General features: G+C 39.5%; 1 protein-coding gene across 1 annotated transcript in view; it reads right to left on the bottom strand.

The window, feature by feature from the left end:
- The window catches only part of GRIA4 (glutamate ionotropic receptor AMPA type subunit 4), a 552,500-nt gene that overhangs the window by 376,831 nt on the left and 152,359 nt on the right, over positions 1-23,310 (bottom strand). The window lies entirely within an intron of this gene.

Here is a 23,310-nt window from a genome sequence, read left to right on the forward strand (position 1 = left end):
CGCCCGCCCGGAGCAGGGGCTCGGGCACTTAGCAGCGCCCCAAGCCCCCGGCCCCCTGCAGCATCCTCGCAGGCCCGCGGGGAGGACGGGCGGCCTCCCTCCCCGACAGCCCTCGCCCTGCTCCCGGCCTCGCCCTGTGCTGCCACTGGGCTGCGCGCGGGGGACTCCGGTCCGCGCTGCAGCAGAGATTCCTCACCAGCCACCGGCCCGGGAATCTGGAGAGCCCGAGACAGGACGGGAGGAGGTGAAGGGGCGCGGGCGGGGAGGGGTGGGGGAGAGAAGGCCAAGGGAGCTGGGACAGAGGAGGGAGCAACTGGAGGAGGCGAGGCTGGGGGAGAGACCCAGGGCAAAGACTGCAAGGACGGAAAAGTTAATTTAAATAGCAAAGTTTAGGGTGGTGAACGGGATGGGGAGAGCCTAAGAAATGAACGCCTGGGGCGGGGGGGGGGGGCCCTCTGTAAGGCCCAGGAGGAAGAGTCGTGTGCAGTGCAGAGCAGGGGAAGTGAGGGATGCCCCCTTTCCTAACAGCATTGGGTTCTGGGGGACTCTCCGTCCGTCCTGCCGCCCCACTGGGGGGCAGGGCGCACACAGTCCAGGGGTTGACGGAGGGTCTAGGGCAGGGCGGTGCTGGGGCAGAGGGCACCGGGGTCTGATAGAAAAGTGGGGTATGCTTCAGGCACATATTGCAGAGCCGGGGCTCTGGAATAGTCAGTTCACTCCATGTCAGCGCCTGGGAGACCAAGCACTGGGTCGATGTTGTCAATGGTTCGGTTGAATGGGTAGAATACTGATTAGCCTAGAAAGTTTTAGAACTCCGGTGTCCCACTGTCCCCAGGGTCACCTGCAAGACTTCATTCCCCCAGGTTGCGTTGGATGGACTCTGTACCACACCCCCAGAGAGAGGGGGAGAGAAGGAGAGAGCGGGGGAGGGGGCGAAAGAGAAAGACAGACAGACAGACAGACAGAGGCAGGCAGTGGCGGCAAAGAATGACAGGTGTCTGATTTCCTCTGTACTGTCTGAGGTCTCCTGATCCAGACAGCGGCTACAATCCCCTAACTCATTAAACTGTGAGACAAAGTATTTTAAATCTGCACAGTTCTTTGGGTGCTCTTGGTTGGATGGAACAGCTTCAGAGCCTGGAAAGTGGGGTCACATCAGTTCACGTGGGGCTTCTGAGCCATCCTTAACTGTTAGGGAGCCTGAAGTAGCGTTTCCCATTACATTTTACCAAAGACTATAGCAAGGGCCCACATTTACCTCGGGGAACATTTGGGAAAAGAGCAGGATAGATTTGATTATGGGGAATTCTTGCCAGGCCCCCACCTGGTTAGGCTTTTTTTTTTTTTTAAATATGCACTACATTTACCCCTTCCAGCCTCTTCTAAGATATCACCAATGACCTCTTTTTGCGGTTTGTGGAAGACATGTCATAATCCTTTCTAAAACTTCAGAGTGCTTTCCTTCAGTGATTTTTTTTAAAGTTCTGAGTTTTACTTGTAATGTCACATCTTTCAGTGGTGGTTGTTACCTTTCGCCAGAGTGTTAATAACAACAAAACAACCACAACAACCTAATTGTGAGTAATTGGATCACACAAATCATACACTTGTCATTTCAGTTTCTAAGACTTTAGTCTTGCGAGTCAAGAGGGAGTTGAAATGTTTTTGTTTTTTCTGTCAGTGTAAAAACCAAGGCTGTAAATAATATTCTGTTTCTCTTAGAAGATCATAAAATAGGCCACGTAAAATTCAAGTTGAATTGAAGAGAAATTAAAATTTCAAAACGCACCGAGTCATGAAACTCATCACCTAGTTGTGCCCCTGGGGAAGTCGCGCTCGATGCGCAGATGGAGTTAGCAACATTTACTCTTCTCAGAATGGACGGATTTGAGTTCTCATATGACGTAATAGATGGAGGATGACTTTTCTTGTTCACCTAGCAACCATGACCATGCCCTGGCTGATAGGACCACAGAGAACAAAATTGTAGTTGTCCAAAACAGTAATCCAGTTTTTTTTTTAATTTCTATTTTCCCAGTTAATAAAAAGCTCTATTTTACACTCTAAAGTTAAATGATCTTTCTCTGTGTATCTCTCTCTCTCTAGACATGGATGTACAGACGTCTCCTTGTGTCATACCTGTCTTTCAGATGCACCAAACGGGAAGGAGTGTAGAAGCTGTTTAGCAAGGAAGGGACATAGCGTTTGTGTCTTCATGAAGAACGATGATCATCAACAGTATTCAAGACAAAACAATGAGGAATAAAAATGTGACTAATAATGGTAGAGTCCACATCTTCACATTTAAATTCCGAGTGTCTCGTCCTCTGAACCATTTTATAATCATGACATGTGATATGCCTTCTTCTAAAGGAAATATACGTGAGCCTCTCTTCAGAGCACTGGTAAAGGCCGACATAAAAGATCCCGTGACATCAGAATGAATTCAAAGGATTATTGCCAGCTGAGAAAACCAAAGAGAACCAAGACCATAATGTATATGCATACTTGATTTAATTGCTTTCGTGCTGTTTTAAGTAAATATCTTCACGATTTTCTGAATTGCAATTTACTCGTATATTAAATGAAGGCATCATACTGGAGGATGTCTAAGATTCCTCACAAATTCCCAAATCTCTGACCCTGTGAAATCAACTCAGCCAGCATTTGGGTGTTGGTTCTGCTGCGGGGAAGAGCCTGGTGCTGTGGAAAATCCACAGACGAATGAGCCACAACCTGTATTCAGAACGCGCACGCAGCGTCCGAATATGACTGCATCTAACTCAGAGCCAATGAATCCAGGAGCCCAGCCGTGTCTCAGGGGAGGATCGGTGGTGATTTTTCAATGAGATAAATACAGAGAGATGGATACATCTGTAGATACAGATACAGCTTAATAGGAAGAAAAAATGGTGCCCGAGAATCCAAGGGTGCAAAGCACACTGTGTTGAGATGTTTTGGGATACAAACTTGGGAGTGGAGAGGTTGATAATGGAAAGTCAGGTTGGACCATTTATAGGGCATATGAGACAAGGTGCTTGGGGTATTGAATCCTGTCTGCAGCGAGCTGCCCCAGGAACGTGAGATCATGACCTGAGCCAAAGTCAGATGCTCAGCCGACTGAGCCCCCCAGGCACCCAGGTATGACACTTTTAGAAAGGGAACGTGTTTGGGAGTGGGAGTCAGGGGGCGGTTTATGGCTGTAGACCAGGAAAGGCAGGAGCTGAGGCGAGTTTAGAGATGGCCTTTTTAGAAAGTCAGGTGAGATGGAGTGGGACTTCCCAGCAGTGGGAAAGAAAAGAGGATGAGCAAGGGAGAGGAAGCCACTGCTGAGCAGAGCTAACAGGTGGGGGGCGGGGGGCATGGGGAGTGTAGCACATATTCAAGGTCAAGGATATCCCCAAGTTTGAAACCTGAATCCTCGAAGGAGTGGCAGAAATCAAAAAGTTAGTCATGCCCTCAACTGGGATAAGGAACTTCAGATGATGAGCACATTTGCTTGAGAATGGGCTTTGCCACAGATTATTCACACAAAAAGCTGTGTACTGAGAACCTACCATATACTCTACTATCTATGTGCTTGAGAAATACAGGGGTGCAAAGCAAAATCCCTGGTATCATTGCAAGATTCCGTACGTTTATGAACCTTCAAAAACGTGCAATATATATCACACGCCATGATACATATATATAAATGTGATATATATCACATGATCTGCAGAAAATTTGAGGTATATTGACCAAGAAACTTATCCAAAGGTTAAAAATTCGTTAAAAAATTTTATTTTTAAATTTTAGAGAGAGCACACAAGTAGGGGAAGGGGACAGAGGAGCTCAATGTGGAGCCTGGTGTAGGCCTCGGTCCCAAGACTCTGGGATCATGACTCCCAGGTGCCCCTAAAAGTTAAAGATTCTCATTCTAAAGCCAAGAGCTAGGGATACAACTTGGGTCTGTCTGATGTCAGAGACCACACTGTCTCCATTAAAATCTACTGAGTCAATGAGCTTAAAGAACAGTCAGAGGTCCTGGAAGCTGTAAAATAAAGTGGGAGAATCCTCAATATTTAGAATAGTAATTCAGTCTACTTAAAAGACATCTGACTCTTAGAGAATAATAACTAGGTTCATATGACAGGCCATTTACTTCTTGGCTGTACATCCACATCAAGGGAAATCGTAATTAATAATGAGTTGTGAAAAAATGTGACCAAGCTTCCAATACAGGGAGGCACAGAGCACCAGGAAGGCAAAATGGGACATCTAATTTTGATTTGGGGGAAATTGAGGAAGAGCTTACAGAGACAGGGAATCTGAACTGAATGCTTATGGCTGCGTAGAAATGAACAGGTAGAGAGACAATTATATGCAACACACGAGAGGGTATACATCTTTCTGGAAGTTCTTAAAGTTTGCTGTGACTGGATAGGTTGTATCAGGGGACCTGCAGGAAGTGAGCCTAGAAAACAAAACAAGGAAGGAAAGGCTGTCAAGTGACTCACTCAAAAGGTTCATCTCCATCCCATCAAGATGGAGAAATCACAGAAGTCTAGAAGGAAAGGGACAAAATGACCAGATTTGCATTTTAGATGAAAAATCCTCATTTGTGTCAAGGCCAGAGGCAGGGAAACAAATGTGGGAGCTGGAGAGAAAGTATAGGTGAAAAAGGGACTATGTGAACAAAATATAACAAACATTTACCATTTGACCCTCAAGTCATACTTACAGTTTTCTATCCTAAATATATATGAGCAGAATCATACACGTTGCACGCCCAAAGCTTTTTATTACAGTCCTGTAGATAGAGCAAAACACAAACAACCCAAATGTCTATCGGCGGGAGGCTGTCATATTAAGCAATGGCATATCCATACAATAGGGTGCGAACAGTTATTCAAGGACAGAGGAGGATGTTTATATACCACCGTGGAGTGATCATTATAGATGTATTATAGAAGAAAAAGCAAATTAGAGATAAGTATGTGGCATGCTAGCATTTATCTAAAAGGAGGGGTAGTTCCTCTAGGGACAGAAAATCGGGATGGAGAGAAAGAAGCAAATAAATCTACTCAGAGTTGCATTATTTCAATTTATTTTAAAACAGATAACTCTGGCTTAGCCTCTCCAGTGGGGTATCTTTTAGAGACAAAAATAATTGCAAAAAATAGCTTACCCTGCCTTCACTAATCATATTGTTGATGCTAGTATTCATACTGCTTATTCTGTTTATATATAGTTGCATAAAGCAAATAAATGCTTATGCTGGTATAGTTGGGAAAATATTAAAGAAAAGTGATACATGCTTAAAATCAGATGATAAGTTAAAAAAAAAACCCAGTGGTTCTCAATTTGAATAGGAAGTTGCATTATGATTTATTTTATTTTATATTTCCATAAAAAATGTATTTTTCTGTAACACACACTAATGGATTACAAATAACGATTAACTGGGGGCACCTGGGTGGCTCCATCAGTTAAGCGTCTGGCTCTTGGTTTTGGCTCATTATCTCGTTCATGACATCAAGCCCTGTGTCAGGCTCCATGCTGACAGTGCACAGCCTGCTTAGGATTCTCTCCCTCTCTCTCTGCCCCTCGTTTCCCTGTCTCTGTAAAAAATCTTTTTTTATTAGCTGTGAGCTTTTCATAAATTGCTTTTGTAATGTTGTAAGTTCCTTCTATCCCAACTTTCTAGAGGGTTTTATTAAGAAAGGGTGCTGTATTTTGACAAATGCTTTTTCTGCATCTATCGACAGGATCATATGGTTTTTATCTTTTCTTTTGTTAATGTGGTGTATCACACTGATGGATATGAGAATATTGAACCAGCCCTGTAACACAGGAATGAATCCCACTTGATCATGATAGATAATTCTTTTTATATGCTGTTGAGTTCGATTTGCTAGTATCTTGTTGGTATTTTTGCATCTGTATTCATTAAGGATATTGGCCTATAGTCTTTTTGTTGGGTTTCTGTCTGCTTTGGGAATCAAAGTGGTGCTAGCTTCGTAGAATGAGTTTGGAAGTTTTCCTTCTATTTCTATGTTTTGGAATAGCTTGAGAAGTATGGGTATTAACTCTGCTTTAAATGTCTGGTAGAATTCCCCAGGGAAGTCATCTGGCCCTGGGCTCTTATTCACTGGGACATTTTTTTTAATGTTTTATTTATTTTTGATACAGAGAGAGACAGAGCATGAGAGGGGGAGGGGCAGAGAGAGAATGAGACACAGAACTGGAAGCAGGCTCCAGGCTCTGAGCTGTCAATACAGAGCCTCATGCAGTCCTCTAACCCACGAATGTGAGATCTGACCTGAGCCGAAGTCAGAGGCTTAACCAACTGAGCCACACAGGTGCCCCTCATTGGGAGATTTTTGATAACTGATTTGATTTCTTCACTGGTTATGGGTCTGTTCATATTTTCTGTCTCTTCCTATTTGAATTTTTGTAGTGCATGTATGTTTAGGAACTTGTCCACTTCTTCTAGATTGTCCAGTTTGTTGGCATATAATTTTTCATAGTAATCTCTGAGGGGATTGGTTGTAACAGATCCATTTTCATTCTTGAATACTGAAAACAAACTGAAGGCTGAAGGGGGAGGAGTAAAGGGGAAGGGTGGTGATGGTCATGGAGGAGGGCACTTGTGGGGAAGAGCACTGGGTGTTATATAGAAACCAACTTGATAATAAATTATAAATTAAAAAATATTTTAAAAAAGGAATAACAATCTATTAAAAATCAGCACCCCCATGTATGACATTTGTAGTACCTAATACCATTTTCTACTAAAAGACATCCATGTTCCTTGGAAAAATGATTTATTCCAAGCCCAAGGAAGGCATTACACAAGATTCCCATGGGAAACAGCAGTATAACAGAAAGCAAGGAAGCTTAATTACTGAGATCCTGTCAAAAGTTTTCAGGGCTTCATCCAACTGGAGGGTATTTGCATTGGCTGAAAATGGGAAAACTTAGGTATCAAAAACAATAATGTCTGAACTATAACATCACTATGAAATCGATAACACTATCATGATAATTTAAAAACCACAGATAGAAGCTCATTGGTCCCTTTATAATTAGGAAATCAAGTCAGATTTTTTTTTAAAGTAGATTTCATTTTGGAATTATTTGTGATGTGCAGAAAGGTTTCCAAGGTCCCACAGTCTCCCTACATCCCTCAGTTAGTTTCCCTTAATGTTACCATCTTCTATCATTCTGGTCCACTTATCAAAACTAACAAACCAGCACCAGCATTCTACTGTTAGCTAAGCTCCAGAGTTTACCTGGATTTTACCAGATTTTCCATTAATGTATTTTCCTGTTTCAGCATCGAATCCTGTATTCTTTATTGCGTTCAGTTGTCATATCTCCTTGATCTATTCTGTGAGTTTCATCTTCTTTGTTTTTCTTGACCTTGAGAATTTGATGAGTATTTTCAGGTGTTTTGTAGAATTTCCCTCAACATGGATTTGTCTGATGCTTTTAACATGATTATACTAGGGTTGTGGATTTTTGATAAGCATACCAGAAAGGTTAAGTTTCCTTTATCATCTCATATCAGGGGATCCATACTATTCCCATTGATATTGCTTGTGATAACTTTCCTTCAATGGCTGATTAAAGTGTTTTTGCAAGGTTTCTTCACTGTAAAATTAACCTTTTTCCATTTCATATTCTATTCCTTGGGAGTAAGTCACATAATATGACCCAAGAGCATCTTGTATATTTCCTGCCTCAGTCATAGCACGATACATGTCTTAAGAAGTCCTGTTTCCTTTAATTGGAGAATGATGTTTAAGAACCAAAATCTTGATGGTAAGTTTGCTCATTGTTACTGGGATGTCACTGCTTACAAGTTCTGACATGGGACACAACCAGTATACCAAGCCTTGTGTCACTGCCTATCTGTAATTGATTCTCTATCTATCCCTCTATACATATATTAAGCTAACTGTGAGTTCACTGATTACTCCAACTCAAATCCAGTATGATAGAGTTCACTCCAACCTACCTTCTATCATATTTTGAGTAGATATCAAAAGAGAGAATACCTGCATTATATTACAACACATCACTGCTAAATTCATGACATCATAATGGTGATTTTAAAAAATATAGGTACAAACCTTAGTGGTTGCTTATATACCATGGAAGCACTGATAATTTCTCTCCAACAGTGAAGAAAATTTACTTACAATATCAACCTGAACTTACGTTTTCCAAAATTAATCGAATTTTTTATACTTATTTTTGTTTTCAGCCACTGGTGATTACTCAAAAGCCATGCCTATCGTTGGTACTTACCTGCATGCCTGGAAAGCACTGAATTCCATAGACACTTATATAAGTAGGTGACTCTGCTTACGGCATTCTGTTTTATAAGAAGCCAGTGCCCTATCCAGACTAATGCCACCAATTTAATACATTTATTTATGTGTCTATTAGCTAAATCATTTCTTGGCAGGGCTTCATTTTTTTCTCAAGGTGTGAATAGTTCTTCCAATTAACTGATAGTTTCTTATTTTCATGTATTTTGCTACAGTCACTTTCCAGCAACAGTAATAATAATACCCTAGTGCCTCGTGGAATGCATTGCTTTACCTTTTTATCTATCTGTCAACCTTGCTTGAAATCTGCACACTAATCTTGCCCTATAGCAGTTGCTTGATTAATCTTTTGTCATCTATCTACCTCTCATGGTCTCTCCATGAAACTGATTGACATTGTGCGTGACTTTAATGCTGATAAATTATCTCTCTTCCAGGACCACAGAATCCTCATTACACCAAAAAGATTACTTTCCTTGTTTTATGTCCCTCATTCCTCTCCAGAGTCACTGTAATTGTAAGAGGTCACCAAGTAGGACTTGGCAGTCTTTTCCGCATTCACTCATTCATCTGTCATGTATTTCTAGAACATTTACTATGAATCATGGTCTGAAGAGGGGATGAAAGAATGTTTTATCCATTTGGGCATTTGTTCCTTACAAGGAAAGGACCACCCAAACGGACCGCTGTGCATAAACACGCCTACACAAGTGAGTACAGAGATGTGTGCGGTAAACCCCACGTTAGTGGTGGAGACCTGATGTGATTTCCCTCAAGGCAGGAATAATGTTACATTAAACATCAATCTGCCTGCACCCTCGTGTTATCCCTTCATTTTACTACCAGTTCCAGGCTAGGAATGACCACATAAAGCATCGTGAAAAGTAAATATTTGAGCGTGACTATAAAACACTGACGGGTTTTCATTAGTTAAGAAAGGGAGGAGCATTCAGACAGAGGGAAGAGGTGAGCGTGCATCAAGAGTAACGTGTAGCCCCGAGATAGGAATCATGAAAGGGACTCGCAGTCAGGGAGGTGCAGAAGTTTGAATAAAGCCAGATTCTAAAATGCCTGGCATATTAAATATTAAATAAATATGTGGAAAATAAATTGGCAAATGACACAAAATGGGGTTTTGAGTGACCCATTTCTCCCCTTCCTTGTTTATGAACAGCCACGGCTGTATTTCTTCTAATGATGAAGCCACAGACCAGTTTGCTTAACTGGACTATACAGAGAGTTGGAGAATTGATGAAGTCACTTGGAAAACCAACCTTTGCCAAAATGATTCAGACTTCTTAAAGTGAACATTAGATTGAGCTTTCTAGTTCAAACATCTACACTGGATATATTTACAAAATACACATTTGATATTTTTAAATTTAACTTTACTTGGGACAATTCAGTAGCAATAGTCATAACTGTCCTTTACTAAGGAACTACTGATGGAAGTGTAATTTTTAGGGGTGCCTGGGCTGCTCAGGAGGTTGAGGGTCTGCCTTTGGTTCACATCATGATCTCACAGTTCACGAGTTCATTAGTTTGTGAGTTCAAGCCCTGTGTCCAGCTCTCTGCTATCTGCACAGAGCCTGCTTCAGAGATGCTCTGTCTCCCTCTCTCTCTGTCCCTCTCCCACCCACTCTCTCTCTCAAAACTAAAAGAAAAAAAAAAGAAGTGTAATTTTTAGTTCTTAAAACCATCTTTAGGTAGAGCTACTTTTGTTTTAGAGATGAGAAAATTAAATCTTAGAGGAAGTAAGTAACCAGTGCGAGGTCACACAGCCTTGGCGGGATTCCAAGCAACATCTTTCCGGCCTAAAGGCTGTGCTCTTCTGACCATTCCACTTCTCATCTATATTTGCGAAAAAAGTCAAGTGTTTGGTTTGTGCCAATGATCTTTTCTTTGGCTCTGACCTAAGCTGAAACGTAATGAAAGAAAAATTAATGACTGAAAAAGTATGTACATTTGCACTTTTGTAGAAATATTAGCACAAATATTGACTGAGTCATTTAACATGCATGCCACAAAAGTCAGATCAGTAACATTTCCTATGCTCATTTAATAAAGAATAGAATATGGGTGGCTCAGCAGGTTAAGCACTCAACTTCAGCCATGATCCAGGCTCTGTGCTGACAGCTCAGAGCCTGGAGCCTGCTTTGGATTCTGTGTCTCCCTCTCTCTCTGCCCCGCCCTTGCTCAGGCTCTGTCTCTCTCTGTCTCAAATACTAAAAATAATTTAAAAATAATGTTAAAATAATAAAAAAATAGAAGTATTTGCTTGGTTAGGAAAGAGAAAGTCTAAGGAAAGGAAGTAAAGGTAGACACTAGTTACAGAGCTCTCTGGTACTTCAAATAACTCCTCTGATTTATACTAGTGTTACCTTCTTCCTCATTATTAATCATATGCATCTCCGTTTGTTGAGTTAAAGTCATAAGCTGAACATTCTCCTGTTCTCCTGTTTTCTTTTTTTCTTCCTTCCTTTTTTAGCACCTAAGAAGATTGAGTTGTATGTATTTAGTCATACCCTATCCAACTGCCTTCCCTTGAAAATATCCTTGGCTGTGACTGAATATATTTTGCATAGCATTTTTAACAAAAATAACATGGAGCACAATGACTTCACTTTCAAGAAGATTCTGCTCACAAACCTGCCTCCTTTTCTGACTGTTCGTAACAGTCTTGTGCACTAAGTGTTTGCCAAGCACACCTCTTGGTGCAATGTAGAGATTACAGATAAATTATTTATGAAGGTGCTCAGTTACTACCATTTCCAGATATGCTGTTGAAATCTGATTATACCTATATTTTTATTTTATTCTAAAAGAATACAAAAATGTGGTGTTGAAAGTATGTATAATTATGTGATATAATTTTGCATATAAATCAGATGTGTATTAAATAAGACACTATGGGGTGCCTGGGTGGCTCAGTCGGTTGAGTGTCTGACTTCGGCTCAGGTCATGATCTCACGGTTCATGGGTTCAAGCCCTGCATCAGGCTCTGTGCTGACAGCTCAGAGCCTGGAGCCTGCTTCAGATTCTATGTCTCCCTCTCTCTCTCTGCACCTCCCCTGTTCATGCTCTGTCTCTTTCTTTCTCTCAAAAATAAAGAAATGTAAAAAAAAATTGAAGTAAGACATTATTAGTGGTTATTGGGGGATGTGGAATCAGGGGTAATGTGCATCTTCTTTTGCATATTTGTATGTACTTTCAAACTTTTCTAAAACTGATCTGTGTTGTTTTTGTAAGTATGAACACACCATTTTCAAATTATAGGGTGGGGAAAAAGCTTTGCTTAAGCTGCATGTTTCCTAAAGAACAACATTCAGAGGAAAGCGTATTCTTATGATGGTAGTGATGCTAGTTTATGTGGCCATTAAAATCTTTACAATGCCTAATGAACATAGATCACAAACCCGAGTACGTTTTAATCTGTTGCCCATGAATACTATGTTAAATTTGTTGTGCTTCTCTGTAATGGTATTAGAAAGATTGATAATATCTATCGCCCCCTTACTGTCTGTGTGAAACAATGGACACAGCCACAGACTAAACTGATAACTAAGTTCCTCCTAGGGATTTTATGGGGAGGGACATGTACTGCACAAAAAGTAGAATATCTGATTGTCCTGTATAAATGCAAGCTTCTACTTGAGAGGTCTTTTTGGAAAGTGACAAATAAGTGAGGATTAAATATACCATGAGAAAATAAAAACTATGCACGTAATATAGATTACATTAACACTCAATTTAAAGGGACATGGATCAGCAGAGGAAAGTGAAGCTTGCTTTGTAACGGGAGGGGGAAAACTGTACAAAACCAAAGAAATCCAAACATTTCTTGCAAAAGCATAAAAGCAGGCAGAATCTCTTGGTTGGAGTAAAAGAGAATCCATATCAAATAAGTGATACTCTGGTAAGACAGAGGAGGAGCGAATCAAATGGGGAGAGAAATTTGAGGATCAGACAGAGAGGATATCAAACTGTGTGGAGGAGTGGTTTTATGTTCTAATGGGAGACTTCCTGTCCATTCTTAGGTTGCTCATTCTGTACGTATAGAGCAAGGTAGGACTTGGTGAGCGAGATTATGGGGAAGAGGCCGAAAGGCATCTTATCTTATAAAGAACTTCCAACATCTCACAGAGACAATAGTGATATCCAGACTCTTCTGCACCATTCTATTAGGACAATGAAAATGAGTATAGACTCCAATATGTATTCAGTTAATTCAGAAGTTATTTGTATTTATTATCACCCCAACACTGCACCATGTGAATATGGAAGTTGAAAAGTAGGGAATAAAGAATATCTCAACTATATTTTGCTTTGACAAGGTATTTTAATTTTCCTTAAAATATTGTTTTTATAATCTGTTAATAAAACCTAATAACAAGATGTGCTTTAAAATTACTCCATGTTTTTATTTATTGATATTCCTGTGAGAGCAATGTAATCAAAGGTGCTTACTAGCTTTGAAATTTTGCCTTAATACTTTGTGATACAGATGTCTGAAGATTTAGTTATAATTTTGGTTTGTTTTTTTATTGCTTTTAGCGGCTACCAAGGTTGAAAATACACCATAAAGACACACAGATCCAGACAAAAGAAGCTCATTGTGTAGTTTTGATCCAGCCACTATATTTACTTTTAGTCCAATCCATGAGTTCTTCCAAGTGTATGTGTTGAAACTTTCTAATTAATTATACTCTAATCAGAAAGTCTTATTTTCGTAATAGGTTTAAAATATTTGGGGACTATTTGTTTGAATATTATAATCTTCAGTTTTTCAAGTGTGTGGATTTGGTTTATAGGAGACCCAAGTACATTTTTTTTCCAGCCCAAATCCCACATGATGATCAAAAAACACTCCCAAGCATCCATTTTCAAAACAGTAGTTCCGTAACATGAGTTGTTTTAACTGTTCAAATAAGAGTTCTTTTTCAAGCGCTAAAATGTCATCTATACTTTAAAGGGACAAATTAGTGTGTCTAGATACCTGCTACAGAAATATATTTTAAAAATCTGCTACGTAATACCCTACTGACATTTACTGAATAAGTCAGCAATTAGAAACACTGCATTTTTGAAAAAAGTTTTCCGACTCTTTTAAGTAATTTGCCTTAGATAAATAGCAAACCTTGTGTCTCACAAAAGATCTCAATAGGCTGTCCCCTTTCCATTACAAAAAGTTGCAAATATTTTAGGATATAAAGAACTTATTTTTGTAAAATTGACCACACTGAAGGCATCTTGTAGCATGTAAACGTCTCAGAAATACTGAGAGGAAAGCAGTGATTTAAGAAGTCGTTATTAACCCTTTGAGATTATATAAATTCCACTATTTTATGTATTTACTAAGTATATTTATTTATTTGAGAGAGAGCATGTGTGATTTGGGGAGGGGCAGAGGGAGAGAGACAACGAATCTTAAGCTCCAAGCTCAGGGCAGAGCCTGGTTGGGGGCTTAGTCTCACTACTGTGAGATCATGACTGAGCCAAAATCAAGAGTCAGATGCTCAACCAACTGATCCACCAGGCACCCTGTAAATCCCACTTTTCTCTGAAAAAACCCAGGTACTATAGATAGACATATGGCCAGCTATCATATGGTCTGAGTTCTCACCCTCTGAGTCTAGATATTGAATTTTCATAAACTGTATTTTTCTCATTTTTAAATTTAAAAAAGAGTGGCACAGAATAGCAGACCGCCTTCAGAGATAACACTGTTAGGAATGCATGGCAGGCTGGACCGAGGGAATACAATTTAGATATCAAGAGAAGGAGAGATGTCTGCAGGATTTCTAGCAGGGGTTGATGATTATGTGTTGCAGTACAGGAATTAGGAAATGTAAGGATTTGAAAGTTGATCGCCTTGGGGATGTGCACCCAGCGATCCAATATATGGATCTGAGGTTCTGCTGATAGACTCGGATCAGACACATGAACCAGTAGAAGGCAGCCTGTCATCTTTTGCCGCATGGATGGGACAAGGAAGCCAAGGAGAAGGTTATAGAGGGCAGCGAGGGGGACCTCCTTGCATTCACCCTGGAGAAACAGAGTGGGTGGAGAAGATAAGCCCAGGAAGGATGGAGACAGGTCAGACCAGGAGGGCAGCAGGGAGAAAATGCTGTCATGGATTTCACAAGAAAAGACAGAATAATAATCACTGTGTCACCTGTCCCAGAGATCAAACAAAATGTAGCCTGAAATTGCTCATTAGAAATGAAAAGCTATTGGTAAATTTCCAAAAGCACTTTTGGTTTATCAGTGAGGGACACAAATCCGTGGCGGGGGGTGAGGGAGTCACAAGATGATGAAATAGATAGAGCTAATGTCTGCTCTTACAGTTTTGAGTATACCATTCTTACTATTTAAAGCAGCCTACTTTTTCCTCTTTTGTATTTGTCCTTTCCCTTAATTTCTTTCCTTTCATCCTCAACGTTTTCCTGATTCGCAGCTAAATGCAGTTGGTCAAATGTCTACACCTCTATAGCACTAGATGCTTCTAGCCTCATACCTTCCTGCAGACATTTCAGTTAATGTTCACCTAACTTATGGGAGGTGGAGTTCTTTCAGACCTAATGGTGCATCTGTGATTGATCCAGAGTGAAGCAGGTGGAAAGGCCAGCCAACTCTTCAGTCTACTAAAAATATTAGATACGAATAATGAGCTACAGGGGTGTCTGGGTGACTCAGTTGGTTAAGTGCCTAACTCTTGATTTCAGTTCAGGTCATGATCACATGGTTCGTGGGATTGAGCCCTACATTGGGCTCTGCACTGAGTGCAGAACCTACTTGGGATTCTCTCTTTGTGCCCTCCCCAACTCCTGGGCACCTGCATGCTCATGCATGCTCTCTCTAAAAATAAATAAATAAAAATTTCTTAAAAAAGAATAATTAGCTATAGAATTTTAAGAAAAATAGTAAATAATGAATGAATACCCAACTTTAAAATATTTTTTCACATTTTTAAGAAGATACTTGAACTTCTTATAAGCATTATTTTTTTAAATTAGGGTTTATGCTTTGAATGGCTAAATTAATTTTTCATAATTCTTAGTTGTGATCTCTTCACATTTTTGTGGGTTCTCATGTATGAGAAACTTTTCCCAAAGACTGGTGATAAAAATATGAACTGTTTAGGTAATAATCATTTAACACATTTCCCAAGTCAAAGTTATTTAGAAAGTCTCCTTTAATTGATGACCTTGTATTGAACTTTCTTGTAACAATGTATGGATTCTGATTATCATCAAAGTTTTTCATGTGAAGTGCTTCAAAATAGTGACCCTTGGTTCACTGAACACACATGCTCTGTGGGGGCATCCATTCCACCAGCATTAGGAAGCCAAAGGGAGGCACGTCACCTGCCAGGGGACAGAAGTGTTGAGTGTATGTGAAGACAAGACTGGGCAGTGGCCACCTCAAGAGTGATCTGTGATTCCCTATCCCCTGGTCCCCAGTGAGCAGCACTGTGGTCTGAGTGGCAAGCTCCATGGGCCTGGGAAGGAATTTCTTAAGAAATTTCACAGGCCCCTTCCATAACGGACAGTGTATGCTCTGTGCTCTGCTGCTGGCTGTCTAGCCACATGGTAGAACACCTTTGTGGTTGTCCTCAGCACCTTGATGAGCAGTGAGTGCTCGCTGCCTATAAGACCTGCAAGTTTAATTCCATCTCATCCCCATCTTCCTCAGAGAAGCCAGCAATGAGCCTGCTTTCATCTGGAAGTGACTGGCCAGAGCATCTCTGGAAGCTCTAAGCCTCACCTGTCCATCCCAAGGACTGAGGTCAGTGTCTTCTGACACATCTATAGGCCTTGCCCAGTGCACCATCAAGCTCCTGGAAAAGCTCAGCTCTGCAGCACAAAGCAAAATGTCTTATTCATAGAAGATGAAAAGGAGATGGCGGGGGGGAAGTAGGGGCTAGGAGTGGAGGAGAATTCGGGAGCCATCTATAGAGGCTATAGAGAGAGACCTAAGGAAGAATGATAGCCACCATTAAATACAGCTGAGAGGTACAGGTTTTTATCATTATTAAATATCTAAAATATCAAGATGCTGTGTTCGAGGGGAGGATTCCAGAACTTATAAAAATGCCCTGTCTGGAGACATGCATGCCTTGAGTAGTGCAGTAATGGATGGAATGCAGTGAGAACAATGAAAGAATGAACTCAAAGCCATTAAAACTGTTAGTCTACATCCACAGCAATTAAGTTATATCAAATATGTAACAAGCACAAAATATGAAATAAGGGTTTCACACTTGATAGTTTCTTCATATTTTACCCAGCAATAACAAAGTAATTTACAAATTTTCAAAAAGCCAACAATTTTGTTTATGAAATATAAATGACAATAAAGCAATGCCTGAAAATAAAAATAGAATGTGATTTTCTTTCTGGCTCAGAAAAAGAATCTTTTGATAATAGTCACTAAGTTGGCTACCCTCTGGGAATAATAGTAATTTGTGTCCGATCTATGAAATAATTCATAATTCTTGTAGTGGATTGTATAAACATGCAAAGATTGAGATTTTTCAAAAAGTCACAGACTCCAAGTATTCTAAGTAGACTTACATTGTATTCAAAGATAAAATATTGTCCCAGAGCACTAAATGTTAAATTATTTTTTGCAGAAGGGTAGTACTAATTTGTGCTCTCTGCATGAAGGACTGTGAACTTTACTAAAAGCTCTTCATATTCAAATCAGGTAAACTCTAAGCCATATACTCCCTTGAACTTAGCTCTAAGAATGTGCTGCAGTGACATTATCATTTGTCAGCAGGAGACCACTGACTTTTGTCATGAAATATTTATATTCCCATTATATAAAACAGTGTATTGACTAGTTTCTTAATGGCTTGCAACAAATAATAATTTGAAGTGTTAGGTGACATTTTACACAAGAACTTTTTTCTTGTTGTTGAATGCATTTTAACAGTTAACATTAAATCCTTTATAATCCCCCATAGTTTCATTTGATATTCATGCAGTGGCCTGTTACTATTAGTGAACATTGATATTAATCATTAAATTCTTCAGTAAAGGAAAGCATCAAAAGAAAGTTGAGAAATACAGTAGAGGTCTCAAAGATATTTTCTCAGATTATTCATTTTATTCATAAAGAATAGATTAAATGTTGAAATATATTTCACAATAATTAACAATTAACCCTTGATACAGGCAAATCTATCTGCTTTGCTAGTTAAAGGATGTATTTGCTCATGTAAAATATAATTTTTTGTATCTTGTAACTTAATTATACTTCCTTCTAAATAACAAATTTAAATTATAACTTAATGTTTTGTGCATTTTTAAAGAAATTTTAAATCCAAGTAATGATTTTTCTATGTGCAATGTATCTAAATGTGAATATTAAAAATCTTAAATATGCTTTTAAATTCTCATATATAATTTTAATATAATTTTCTAAGTTTAGAATACATTTAGATTGGTGAAAAATTATAAACATATTATTGACAATTCCCATAAACTCCACAATCCAGTTTCCTATATTAATACTGCATATTAGTACGGTCATTGGGATTTATCTTGGTTTATGTCTCATGTGACTCTGGCAAAAATGTATATTCTGCTATGATTGAAAAGAGTATTTTATGTATATTAATTAGGTCAAGGTGACTGATAGTACTGATCAGAGTCATCTTTTTTTTTTTTTAATTTTTTGATGTTTATTATTGTGACAGAAACAGAGCATGAATGGGGGGGGGGCAGAGAGAGAGGGAGTCACAGAATCTGAAGCTGGTTCCAGGTTCTGAGCTAGCTGTCAGCACAGAGCCTGATGCGGGGCCTGAACCCACAGACTGTGAGATCATGGCCTGAGCCAAGTTGGACACTTAACCGACTGAGCCACCCAAGCGCCCCCAGAGTCATCTTTGTCATCACTGATTTTATTCCTGCTGGGTCTTTAGTTGACAACAGAGAGATGTTAAAGGCTGCAACTGTAATAGTGTATTTGTCAATTTCTCCTTCTGGTTCTATAACTTTCACCTCAGTATTTTTATGCTTTGTTGTTAAACACATAACATGCAAGATTTTCATGTCTTTTTATAGAATCAGGCCCTTCTTCATTATGTAATTCCCCTGATTATACCTGATAAGTGTCCTTGTTCTGAATTTAGTTTTGTTTGATATCAGTACATCAACCCCTGATTTCTTTGGATTAGTGTTAGCATGGGTATTTCTTCATTTCTTTACTTTAAAAAAATTTTTTTTAATGTTTCTATTATTGAGAGAGAAAGAGGCAGAGTATGAATACGGGAGGGGTAGAGATGGGAGAGACAGAATCTGAAGGAGGCTCCAGGCTCTGAACTGTCAGCCCAGAGCCTGATGCAGGGCTCCAACTCATAAACCTTGAGATCATGTTCTGAGCTGAAGTCAGACGCTCAACAGACTGAGCCACCCAGGAGCCCCTCATTTCTTTACTTTTAACTGCCAGGGACTTTATTTAATGTGGGTTCTTGAATACAATACAATATGTAGCTGGGTCTGTTTTCTTCTTCTTCTTTTTTAAATCCATTCTGACAAAATCCATCTATAATTGGTGTATTTGGATCACTTAAAATAACATACCACCCATGGTTTAGAAAGAACTTCCAGCAGAGCTAAAGCTGATATTAAAAAGGTAGGCATGTTTATACAAATATCAAATGTTTTTGATGGCAAAATATTAGAAACTAAGTGAAACTGTGTAAGTCTGAGAAAAATGATTACATGTGCCACTTAAAGGCTTATCTATAATATTTAATAACTTCTTATAATTAATAGTTCTAATAGAGCAACGAGAAAAATGATAAGAATAGACATCAAAAGAGTAAGAAAAAAAAAAAGAATAAGCAACATGGCCCATTATATATGGTGAGGTGTTCCTCTCCTGGAGGAAACACAAATTAAAGTAACAGACAGACTTCTAGGAAGATGGCCGAGAAGGATCCAGAGCTCACCTTGTCCCGAAGATACACTGACGTAACGGCTACATGTGTGCAGTTAACTCTGAACACAACCACGTCTGGCATGAGAGCCTTTATGCAGCTCATCACAGACAGGAGGCCACACTCAAAAGGTGGGGAGGGGCAGACACCCTGTGGGAACTGAACATCCCGGTGAGACTAACCATAACCAGAAGGACACAAGCACAGAGAAGGGAGAGGAGCAGACCCCACAAGAGGAACCCCAGGTAAGGGGGACCCAAACTGGCCAGAGGAATCCCCTTAACATCTCGCTTTGAAAACGAGTGGGGTTTAACTCCAGGTACTTTAAAAATCAGCAGGCTTTGTTCTGGGAGAGCTTGAGGATGATGGAAGCCTGAATCCCTGCCCTGAAAGAGAGAGTAATAAACAACTTCACTGACCTATGGCATAGGAGCAGCAGTTTGAAAAGCTCTTGGGGCATATGTGCAGGAGATTTACTTAGTAATCTCAGAACATGCACTAGAAGGCTAGAGACCTTTAGGGAACTTCTCCAAGAACAAAAGGGAGGACAGGCACCATTTCTCTTCCCCTCCGGCAACATAGAGAGCCAGACACTTGGGGGAACCAGCATGAACACTGCCCACCTATCTTGCTAGTACTGCATGCCCCACCTCTGCATTCCCTAAAGATCTGTTCCATCCAACCCATGCCACACAGCAGGCATTCCTCCAGAGCAGCTCCTGCCCCAATATACCCTGCAAGCTACCCCAGCAGGGAGTGGTGCCATGCCCGTCACAGCTCCTGTCCTGGGGAGAGGGGAGGATAACCACACACACCAGTGCACCTGTAGTTCCAGCAGCCAAATCTTATACATGGCAACACAGAGAGAGTACCCGGCCAATCATGCAGCTGTGGCCCTCGCGATGGAAGGAGGGCAGCAATCTGGTCTGACTGATGACACTGCCCACCTGCAAGGCCACTGCAGCCCCAGGAAGGCACTGTAACAGGGCAGGGACCGAACTCGGCCTAGTTCACCCACAATAGGCAACGTGGGTCACTACAGTAGGCTGGACTAAAGGTACATGAGACTCAGCCACAAAAGTAGGGTGCACACAACCCACACAGGAGACACCCCTGAAGTGCCTGGTTCTGTGGAACAAGGGGTTCTGTGTTGTAGGAAGCCACAGGACCTCTTCTTCATGACGCCAAGCTCAGGAGACATAGCTGACATTTCTAGTGCACAGAAATAGACACAGAGAGTTGTTAGATAAAATGAGGAGACAGAGACATATGTCCCAAATGAAAGGACAGGATAAAGTCATAGTAAAAGAACTAAGTGAAATGGAGATAAGCAATACGCCTGATAAAGAATTCAAAGTAATGGTCAAAAATATACTGGACTTGAGAAAAGAGTGAAGGATGTCAGTGAGACCTTTAACAAAGAGACAGAAAATATAAAAAGAAAAAAAAAACTGTCAGACATGAAGAACTCAAGAGCTGAACTTAAAAAAAATACCCTACAGAGATTCAAGAAGAAAAGATTGACAATATGGAAGACAGGGTGATGGAAAGAAACCAAGCTCAACAGCAAAAAGAAAAAAAGATCAATAAGAAATGAGTGTAGGTTAGGGAAACTTCCTGACATTATCCACATACCATTCACATTATAAGGGTACTAATAAGAGAGAGAAAAGGGGCATAAAAGTTATTTGAAGAAATAATAGCTGAAAACTTCCTTATTCTGGGGAAGGAAACAGACTTCTAGATTCAGGAGGCATAGAGAGCCCCTGACAAAATTAATGCAAGGAAGCCCACGTTGCATTGTATTAAAATGGCAAAAAGTAGTCATAAAGAGAGTTTTTAAAGCAGCAAGAGAAAACAAAAACAGTTACATTTGAGGGAAACCCCATAAGGCTACCAGCTGATTTTTCAGCAGGAAATTTGCAGGTCAGCAGGGAGTGGCGCGATGTATTCAGAGTGCTGAAAGAAAATAAACAAAAATGAAATAATTTGCACCAAGAGTACTTTCCCTGGCAAGCCCATCATTCAAAATAGAAAGAGAGATGAAATGCTGCTTTCCGTAATGGCGCATAGGAGAAGAATTAGGCACAAACAAGTCAGCTGTAAAAGAGAAAGGGAGCAGGGGATGACAGCTTATAACAACTGTCACCCTGAATAACTCCACAGTCCCATATTTATTGAGACTATGATAGTCAATCAATGCCAAGGTTGTTTTTAGTGATCAGAGGGTGATCTCATGAGAAAAACAGAATTTGCTCAAGCAGGTACGTTATGGTTGATCAGACATAGTCAAGAAGTTTCATATAAAAAGGTGGTCTCTGAGGAGGCGGAGACGTAGACAGAAAAGGAACAGGCAGCGTTCAGCCCAGGGCGGGCCAGGCATTCCCAGCTGCCCAGTTCCCGTATCATAAATCAACTGCTTTCCCAAAGAAACATTACAATGAGTATTTTCTTAAAGCTATATTAATCATTATATAGTTCTGTGTACTGTTTTTCTCCATAACTACATCTTTTGGGTCAAGTTGTTCCGAGGGATTGCCACAATAAAGAGTTTCTCAGACAAACAAAAGTTAAAAAAATTCACCACCACTAAATCAGCCTTATAAGAAATATTAAAGGGAATATTTTGAGTGGAAAAAAAGAAAGGTCATACCTATGAGTAAAAAAATATATAAAGGAAAAAATCACGAGTAAATGCAAACATATAATAAAAGTAATAGATGATTCACTTACAAAACCAGTATGAAAGTCAAAGCACAAAAATAAATAAAATCAATTATATCTGTAAAAATCAGTTAAAGAGTCGCAAAATAAAATGATGTAAAGTATGACATCATATACATAAAAGATGGGGGAGAATAAAAATGTAGTGCTTTTAGAATCAGTTCAAACTGATGTGAGCATTCAACTTAATGTAGATAGCTATACACATAAGATATTATATACAAACCTATTGGTAACCACAAGTCAAAACCCTATAATACATATGCAAAAAATAAAGAGAAAGCAATCTAAGCATGATATTAAGGAAAGCCTTCAAAGTACAAGGGAGCAAGAGACAAAGAAAGAAACAGAGAAGAGGCATAAAAAAAAAACACTAAAAAGTAAAAAATGGAAAGAAGTACACATTTATCAATAATTACTTTGATGTAAATGGACTAAAGCTCCAATCAAATGACAAACCATGTCTGAATGGATATAAAATCAAGATCTATCAATATGCTGCTTTCAAGAGACTCACTTTAGACTTTAAGACTCCTATAAATTGAGCATGAAGGGATCACAAAACATTTACCAGGTAAATGGAACTGAAATGAAAGCTGGGGAAGTAGAACTATATTGGAAAAAATAGGCTTTAAAATAGAGGCTGTAGCAAGACACAAAGAAAGATACTACATAATGATAAAGGGAGCAATTCAGTAAGAGAATATCACAAGTGTATAGACCTATGTACCGAACACAAGAGCACACAGATAGGTAAAGCAACAATTGATAGACATAAAGGGAGAAATTTACAGTGATACAATAAGAGTATGACACTTTATCCACTTACATCAATAGATAAATCATCCAGACAGAAAATTAATGAGGAAACAGTGACTTTGAATGATACATTGGTCCAGATGGACCTAGCGGATATCTTCAGAACACTCCATCCAAAAAGGTAGGATATATATGATTTTTCAATGCACACGGAACATTCTCCAGGATAGATCAGATGTTAGTTCACAAAATAAGTCTCGGTAGATTCAAAAAGATTGGAATCATATCATGCATCTTTTCCAACTACAATGATGTGAAACTAGAATTCAATCATACACAAAAAATCTACAAAGAATACAAATGTGAAGAGGCTAAGTAACACACTACTAAACATTAAATGAGTTGACCAATAAATCAAAGAGGAAATAAAAATAATATGTGGACACAAATGAAAATGAAAACACAATGGTTCAAGCTCTTTGAGATGCAGAAAAAGCTGTTTCAAGAGAAAAGTTGCTCACAATACAGGCTTAACTCAAGTAAAAAAGGTCTCAA

This window comes from Suricata suricatta, chromosome 11 (assembly GCF_006229205.1).
Source record: "Suricata suricatta isolate VVHF042 chromosome 11, meerkat_22Aug2017_6uvM2_HiC, whole genome shotgun sequence".
In the NCBI taxonomy this organism is placed as follows: domain Eukaryota; kingdom Metazoa; phylum Chordata; class Mammalia; order Carnivora; family Herpestidae; genus Suricata; species Suricata suricatta.